Source organism: Sceloporus occidentalis, unplaced genomic scaffold (assembly GCF_023333645.1).
Source record: "Sceloporus occidentalis isolate IW3139 unplaced genomic scaffold, rSceOcc1.0.p SCAF_36, whole genome shotgun sequence".
In the NCBI taxonomy this organism is placed as follows: Eukaryota; Metazoa; Chordata; class Lepidosauria; order Squamata; family Phrynosomatidae; genus Sceloporus; species Sceloporus occidentalis.
In genome coordinates, this window is record NW_028317016.1 from 5,348,927 (window position 1) to 5,358,193 (window position 9,267).

A 9,267-nucleotide genomic window follows, 5' to 3' on the forward strand; every position below is an offset into this window, starting at 1 on the left:
ATTTTGTGCACCCACACACATTATATATTGTTTTTTTCAGGACAAACAGGGCATTCTTTAGACACCATTATTTTTATCTAATTTATTATAGAAAAAAGATAAAATATGGGGATTTTTTGTTAAAAAAATCTTTTACTCATCTGCAAAAACTAATAAAAAAAACCTGCTAAATAGAGTCTACTATTTGTCCTGAGTTTAGAAATACCCACTGTTTTTTTGCTTTTTCTATGCGGCAATACGTACCAGTAGCGTTTTGCTATTTCAAAACCATTTTTCCCCAAATTTGATCATTCTGCCCCATGTGCTATTTCGGGTATCTTTGAAGCCGACCAATGCAAGTTACCCCATCAAACCATATATTTTTTAAACTAGACAACCCAAGGTATTTCAAATGCTGGTATTTTAACCATTTCAATGCACTAATTTTCCCACCAGCCTTTGTCAAAGTTTATGGTAGCAAATCTTTTGTGTATTTTTTTCACACGTTGTACTTCAGGTATAAACTCACTGCTCCTGGTATATGTCACTGCCAAACAACACCCCAATATGTGTTCAGCAACATCTCCTGAGCACATCTCCTGATATCCCACATGCATGGGTTTGTTGGGTTATTTGGGAGGTAAAAGACCACCTTTGTGAGGTGTGTATTTTTTTTGTCATTTAGACATCTGGTCAGTCTGTGCCCACGTCCCATATTTGAGACATCTTTGAAGCCGGCCAATTCAATTTATCCCATCAAATCATACATTTTTTAAAACTAGCCACCCTATGGGCATTATTTTAACTCATTCCATGCGGGAATTTTTGTGAAGATATAGCGCGAATTGTAGGACTTGCTCATGGAGGAAAAAAAAATTATATATATATATATATATATATATATATATATATATATATATATATATATAATCCAAAAGGGAAGCACTTACCTGAACAAGCATTAATTATAAGGGGGTGCTGCTGACATTGGAGTACTTTGGCATAGTTTGTATTAAGCGCTACGTAAACAATTAGCGCTATATAATAAAAGATAATAATAATAATAGTGGTGGGCTTAGCATAATATGGCCATATGATGTGACTAAAACTCCAATTTCTTCATCTTAGAGAGGTGTTTTTAAATTAATTAGCTTTATCAAGGACTACGTTATGGAATTTTTTACATTTTTAAAAAAATATATTTGAAATTTTTTTTTTACTATTTCAAGTAGCCCCCTCAATGAAGAGGCATCCTGGAATGCCCCTCATCAGATTTGCATTTGAGTTGGGGGCGTGTTTAACAGACCGGTGATCTTTGCATCACTGGTTTGTTGTTTAAACCGCTGAACGCTGTGAATCACCACAATCGGAAGGTCAGAAAAGCTTTTATTTTTGTTTGCCTGGATAGCCACACTTGTACATGTACGGGCATTGGCACTAACACATTGCATCGTGACCCCGTACATGTACGTGGATTGTCGTTAAGGGGTTAAGAAACACCTGCATTGCTGTCCGCATTTACCCAGACATCACAAAATTTCCAGTTTGAATGTGTTTGGTAAAATTATGATAATGCCTGATTTTGCTTCGGGGAAAGTATTTAGCTCTGTCTGTTATGTGTGTCATTATTACATGTCAGAACAAAGTTTTGAAATGCAAGCAAAAATACAAAAGATCTTAGTTGCGTCTTACCAGTATATCCTGGATGCATCCAAATAGCTAGTAATATACATCTAAATACTTGCACTTAACTATTTCAGTACCAGGAACAGGGAACATTTTTCTCTGTGGCAGGGCATGCCAATTTGCATAGTTTTGCTTTAGTTGCAAGTGGGTGACAACATGAGTGTCTGTGGGATGTTTTCCAGGGGGTCACCTATCTCCTCTCCCACCTCAATATATCCTTACTTTATCCCCATTGCCTCCCTTTATTGGTTTCCTACAACAAGAAGTTTTGCTGCTGGTATAATGGCAAAATTTAAATAAGAACAAAATGTTATTTTGCCCCATTAGTTTCACGTTAATGTCAAACCAAATAGTTAAAGTAACAGAAACTGAATACATTACTTAAAACTCCCTTTCCCCTATGCTTGAGTTAAATTCCATAATTGTACTAAATAAACAAAAGATGGGTTAAAAAAAATTAAAACTTAAATTTAAAAAAAAAAACTTGCTGCACTTGTAGGGGACGGGCTATTGAGAGCAACAACTACCATCATCCTCATTATTATATTGGATGATAATGAGGATACATATATGTAACGGTTTTCACCAAGAGAGCTGTAGTAACTCCCAGAGATCACCCACATGTATCCTCCTGTTGTCCCCGAAATCACTTACAGCACCAGTCAGCATGCACACCTTGGAACCCTGCTATGTGTACCCAATAAATAGAAACAACTACCTTCAGCTGATTACAGCCAGAATTAACATTTTATTGTTGTTAAACATAGCCTCATATATACACTGAATTGCATTAACATAGATAAACAGATACATGTATACAACCCTCAGGGTCCCAATGTCGGATCACTTCGCTTTTTTGGATCATAACATCTTCGGATCCTGAGCTCTCCATAGGTACCCCGGGATTGACACTGCTGCCTCGGGATACAAAGAAAAACCCACAGGTAACCTTAGGAAAAATACAGGCTGCTCTGGAAAAAGACGGTTGACTTAAGGAGCACAATACGGCAATACTTGAACAAAAATGAGCGGCATGGTCGTGTTGCCAGAAAGAAGCCTTTACTAGGCTTGTGCCACAAAAAAAGACCAGTTACAATATGCCCAACAACACCTTGACACTCCTCACAGGTGTAATTTGGAATGACAAGACCAACCATAAGTGCTTGCAGAGGGAGAGGGATCAGCAAGGCCTTTCGTGAAAAGAATATAATCCCTACTGTGAAGCATGGTGCTGGCTCGCTGATGAGGGGTGAACTCTAAAGGCACAAGGAATTTTGTGAAAATTGCAAGATGAATGCAGCATGTTATCAGAAAATAGTGGCAGATAATTTGCATTCTTTCACAGAAAGATGTACATGGGATGCTCTTGGACTTTTCAGCAGCACAATGACCCTAAGCACAATGCCAAGTTGACCCTCCAGTGGTTACAGCAGAAAAGGGTGAAGGTTCTTGAAGAGTGGCCATCACAGTCTCCTGACCTTAATATCATCAAGCCACTCTGGGGAGATCTCAAAAGTATGGTTCATGCAAGACAACCAAAGACTTTGCATGACCTGGAGGCATTTTGCTATGATGAATGGCCAGTTATAGAACCTGCAAGAATGTGTGGCCTCATAGACAACTATTACAAAAGACTGCACACTGTCATTGATGCTAAAGAGGGCAATACACAGTATTAAGATCTAAGGTTATGCAGACTTCTGTTATAACCTACTGTACAGTCTTATATGAATCCCATAAGAAATCAAAGAAATGTGTTTTGCCTGCACACTCATGTTTTCTTTAAAAATGGTACATATATTACAAATTCTCCAAGGGTATGCAAACTTCACAATTTATATCCTCTATTTGAGTTTGGAAAGCTTTTAATAATTTGTCAGCAAATCTGCGTGCAATTCACATTTGCAATAGACTATAAATACTAGTAGGCTTTTAGGTAAGGGGCATTTGGGACTTGGGTTTAATTCAAAATTCTATAGTTTTAGATACAAAATAATTTTGAACATCCAAAACTTTATTATCCTTAGTTAACTTAGTCACAGGTTTTTTTTATTTTTCTTTTTATTGTTAACGCGTAACCGTCAGTCTTTTTTCCCATTGCATTAGAAAAGAATACTTTTATTGATTTTAATTAAAAATAAATTGTTTACATTACTTATATTGGGCCTCTTTGTCGTGTAGAGCTCAAACAAAAGAGGGCTCTGATTTCCGAACCTGTCGATATTAGTGCACGTTATACAATGCCGAGTAACAATCCAAAATAATTCAATCTTGTGTAGAAATGGCCTTCTTTCTTAATACATGTGTTTCCCAAGTATTTTGCTGTATGAAGTAACATAGCTGCAAACATAGTTGCAAAACTATTTTTTGTTTCATAGTTATAGTCATTTCTATAACAATTTTGTCAGTTTCTCCTTTTTTATATAGCTCAATCATACAGTTTAATATTTTCCTTGTTTCCACAATGTTGCAACTAGGTTTCTATTATTAGTCATCAACCAGCTAACCACAACAAATAAGACACCAAGTCCTTAAATGGGTCAAATTTACTGGTAGTTTTTTGCTTTTGTTTTGTTTTCACCTGACTTCGTAACAGTATTTTTCCATGAGGGTATATCTATACTAGTTTTCATATTGTAACCATCACTATATTTCCACTTTTAACCTTACCCTTCTGTGCCAATTGCAAATGTAGGAATGCGACTGTATATTCAGAAACTGGGATTATATAATTCATATATAAAAAAGGGTCATGTAAGACCGGCGATGTATTAAAGTGCTGCCCTAAACTAGCATCTAGTACGTGTTAGCATATAATGTGATATTTCGGCGATCCACTTTTAAAGAAAGCGCGATTCAGAAGGAAACTATTGAGGACCGTGACCTTGCTTTTAACACGCTAATAGCATTACAGGGAGCCTGAGCAAAGAGTCTTTCTATATATATATATATTTATTTATTTTTTATTTATTTATTTTTTATTATAGAAAATGAAAAAGGTCAAAATCAGCATTCAACCCCTTTGTTTGTAAAGTAGGATTGTGGGAAACCCATTTCATTTCTCTTTTTTCCCATCTCCTTGAAATTATTACCTCCAACGTTCTTCTACTTTCTCAATAGTACAGAAATTAATGTTTCTGTGTCTTTCTTATGGCATTCTAAAAAATGTCTCCACATTGAGTGTTGCATAAAAACTTTTTTTAATATTTCTAAAATGTTCTACCCTTTGTTTTAGTGATCCTGAGGTATGCCATTCGTACTGGTACCCACATGCACACTCTAACATCGAAATCACATTTGTCGTAGTACATATTGGAAAGTGATGTGTTTTAAAATGTCTACCAATGTCTTGGTATGTGAGGTAATTTCTGTAATTGGATACTTTCTAGATTTTGTTAATTTACATGCTGGACACATATTGCATCCCTAAAAAAAAAGTTTTTTTGTTTTAGATTTGGTTCCCCTTTAAATAATATCATGGGATTCTTCGGTAAAATAAATTTTTATGAATTATCCTTTGGTATCATCTTTCAAGGTTTATTAATGACCTTTATTTTTTCTTGATTGATTATTATAATCAAAAATGGTTGGAATTTTTTGTGTGGGTATACTGGCTTTTTGGAATTCCTTTCAACCAGGGGGCATAATGGCTACTCTGCTTGTTTATATAATTATTAGTATTAACTATTTTAAAATAAGTTTTTTTGTTAATATTTTCACCTTCTAGATATATTTCCAAGTCTAAGTATGTTTTTTCGGTTAAATGTGGAACTAAGGACAATTTTTTTATTGTTAAGATTTAAAAAGAAAAACAAAGAAGTTGTTCATCTCCCTTCCAAATAAAAAAGAGGTTATCAATATACATTCTCTATAGGACCAGGTTCACCCTCCATTGATGTTCTCTCCAAATATATTTATTTTCCTGATCGTCGATAAATAAAATTAGTATAACTGGGGATGAACCTGGTCCCCATAGCTGTTCATTTGAGTGGAATATAGAAGGTATCTAAAAACCAGAAAAAATATGTTTTAAAATAATATTGATCCCTTCTGTCACGGATATGGCTAGTCCGACCGACTACCTCCTCTGACTTGTGCTCCCTTAGCCTGGGACAACACACTTTCCCCGGTTCCCCAGTCACTAGCCGAGACTCGGCGTAGGGTAAAACCAAACGAAGACTGATTTATTTTTGACACACTGGGCTGGATATATCCAGCAAAACACACATTAACATAAAACAAGATATTGGGATACAAACCGCCCCCCAGAGACAACAGGGCAGTAACGGGATTAACAATACAATAGGGTCCCAACCTCCACTATCTATTGCTGGCCAAAACCAGAAACTTTGGGAACCTTTTTGGAATTGATTTTTTTAAACCCTGTGGATGCAGAATTGTTTTGTTTTTTTTTGTTTAAATCAAATTGGCATGTACTTTTAAGTTATTACTGAAGCACCAATCCTGCAAAGAAGAATTCTCCCCTATTCAAGCCTTCTGATTTTTTAGGATCTCCATCACAGAGTGAAGTGCCTATTGATTCCTTGACCACATTGATGATTACTAATAATTAAGGGATACTAAAATCTATAAGCATTTGAGTTTTTTCATTATATAGTGAAGACATGTCCAAGAGCTGTTGAAATGCATGTTAACAACCAAAGGATATCAAAATTACTACAATATGTATATTTTTTCTGTCTTTTATCTTTAAAATCTCATTTGGAGGGAGATTCCAGACCTATAAAAGGTTAATTAATACACATATATTTTATACATTGTATCACAAAGTGCATGAATCACCTTTTTATTTGTTCTACTTTTTCTTTAGGATGTAATAAGAGGTAAACAGGTTCATTTTGCGGTTGGTGAGAGGGTAGAGAGTTGTATATCTTAGCTGGTTTCCCTCTTAACCTTCTCACCTCTCTACAATCCACTATGAATGCTGCTGCCAGACTCATCTTCCTCCCCCATTGCTTTACTAACATCTCTCCCCTCTGTCAGTCTCTCCACTGGCTGCCTGTGCGCTTCAGGATTCATTTTAAAATCCTCACTCATCTTTCAAATCTTCACAGCAGTTCCCCTCCCTACATCTCCTCACTCATCTCTAAATACACTCCTAACCGGTCTCTCTGCTCATCCAATGATCTACTCTCATTCTTAGCTCTCATGCACGCTTACAAGATTTCTCCAGGGCTGCCCCTATCCTCTGGAATGCCCTCCCACGGTCTATCCATCTCTCCCCCTGCCTTCAGTCCTTCAAAAAACCCCTCAAGACCCACTTCTTTAAGGACGCTTATAATATTGCACATTAACACTCCCATATTCCCTTTGTTCACCTCTCCTAGCCCCTCTAATGCAATACTTACACTAGTGTGGTTGGTCCATCCCTTCCAATGGGACTTTTACCTTTTACCTATTGTATAATACACCCTAAATCGCTCTAGATTGTAAGCTAGTTTGAGCAGGGCCATCCTCACCTGTTGTCTCTGTAAGTCAATTTATTATGTTACATACTACATGTTATGTCCTGTCTACCCATTGTACAGCGCTATGGAATTTGATGGCGCTATATAAAACAATAAATAATAATAATAACATATATATGTCACTAGATTTTGCTTTTTATTACCAATGTAGTAAAAAGTTTAACTGATGACATCAAAATTCCTGATGAACTGGAACTGCTTAGAAAATTTAAGCCATTTGATGCTGGGTTCCCTTATTTTTTTTAAAAAAAAGTAAAAAATGTTTTAGCAAAACAGAAGCTGTACATGTTTCTGTATCATTTTAACATTTTAAATCTGGATCCTAACCCTGCTGCTTTCCCGCAGCAGGGATAAAAAAAAAACACCCGCCTGTAACTGTATGTCCCGGGCGTTGGGCAACACAAACAGCGCATCCCTGCGCTAAACCCCGAATATTGGCCGTATCCCCACTTTAAAGACCTAAAGTGGGGGGGGGGGGGTGCGGCCTATTTTCGGGCCAATACGGTATATTGTATTTATTGCATTATTTTAACTCCGGTTAAATGTAATTTGTTTACTAAATAAATAATACATGATACATCAAATCCCTGAAGGGTGCTTTGGCGGCCTATTCCTTGTGGTACTTAAATCAAGTGTGCTGTTTGAGCAGGGAAAGGCACCCAAAGTATTACATGACTGGCCATAATGGCAGCATCCAGCAGTCTAGTTTTCTTGACACCCCTACTATAGAAGAATACACATTAAAGTACTCTGTGGGCACTTTAATAAGCATTCTTCTCAAACACTTTTCAGCCATGCTGCAAAAAATTATTTCTCCCTCCATGATCAGATTTTTATTGCCACTGATTGGCTGCTTAAGCTTAACTAGAGGTGAGTACATTAGTGCAGGTAGAATGCAAAGCGAATTACGTCTCCAGTTGGGCAGCTTGAGGGGTGAGGAAAGGGAAAATGCATTTAGGGGGTTTCTGAAGAAGCTCCCCATGCATTTGCAAAACAGACATAACAATTTAAAGGGCCTGCGCAACTATTATATGCAGAACAGTCACCTCGAATCAAACCAAATGTTCTTCTCAGTAATAATCTACATTACTATATGGAAAACTATCTGTTTCCATTGCACATCCCTTTTAAACTTGAGCATGCGAATTCCTTCATCGAAAGTGGTTGTGATGATAAGCACCACCAAAGGCATGTGATTTTTTTATGGTGCTGGCCCACTTCTACTATCATATATAAAACCCTCAATGCTATTCTAACAGACGTTTAGAGCAGTACTTGGAAATTAGACATTGCTAGAACTTTCATAGTTAAATAAAAAGCATACAATGCTGTGGCTCAGAAACTAATACTATTACGTTATAGCTCCCAGTCATTAAATTAAGCTCCATAGTTTATTGTAACATGATCTCATAATTTGTTAGCATCATTTAAACAAGTTTCAATTCCCCTTTTTGTATTTACTATTGGTCTTGTTCAGACTATGTCACAAAACAACAGCTGACGGCCTTAGTCAGATACATTGCAAATAATTAGGATATCCCACACTCCAAAAAAGCTAAAAAAAAAGTCTTATAATAAGGAAATTAGTTCCTACATATCATCCTCATACCAATGTGGAACTTATAATGTTATTGTATGACAGGCACACATGTCATGACACAGAAATCGGATATTCCTTAGAAGTCAGCCTTTTAAACATATAGTATAATGGATCTTAAATCCACTGGGTGTTGCATCACACTGCAGACTACATTATTATATTAAGTAAACATTGTTAAGCTTTTGGGCTATTTTGCATTATTGAACAAGAGCATTTTCACCTATTTTTACTGTCTGTCACCTATATTTTGTTTTTTAAAACAAGTATAGCGTTTTTCTAACCCCTTCGTGACAATGGCTGATTTTATTTTTTGTGCTCTTTAATGTTTTAACATTTCTGCGGTGCTCATGTTGAGCTGTAATTTTCTTCTTTCTCATTTACTGAACCCACACAAGTTACATATTGTTTTTTCAGGACAAGAAGGGCTTTAGATTATTTTGATTGTAGCATATAATTTACTATTATAAAAGTATATAATACGGTAAAAAATGTAGAAAATACTTTTTCTGACTT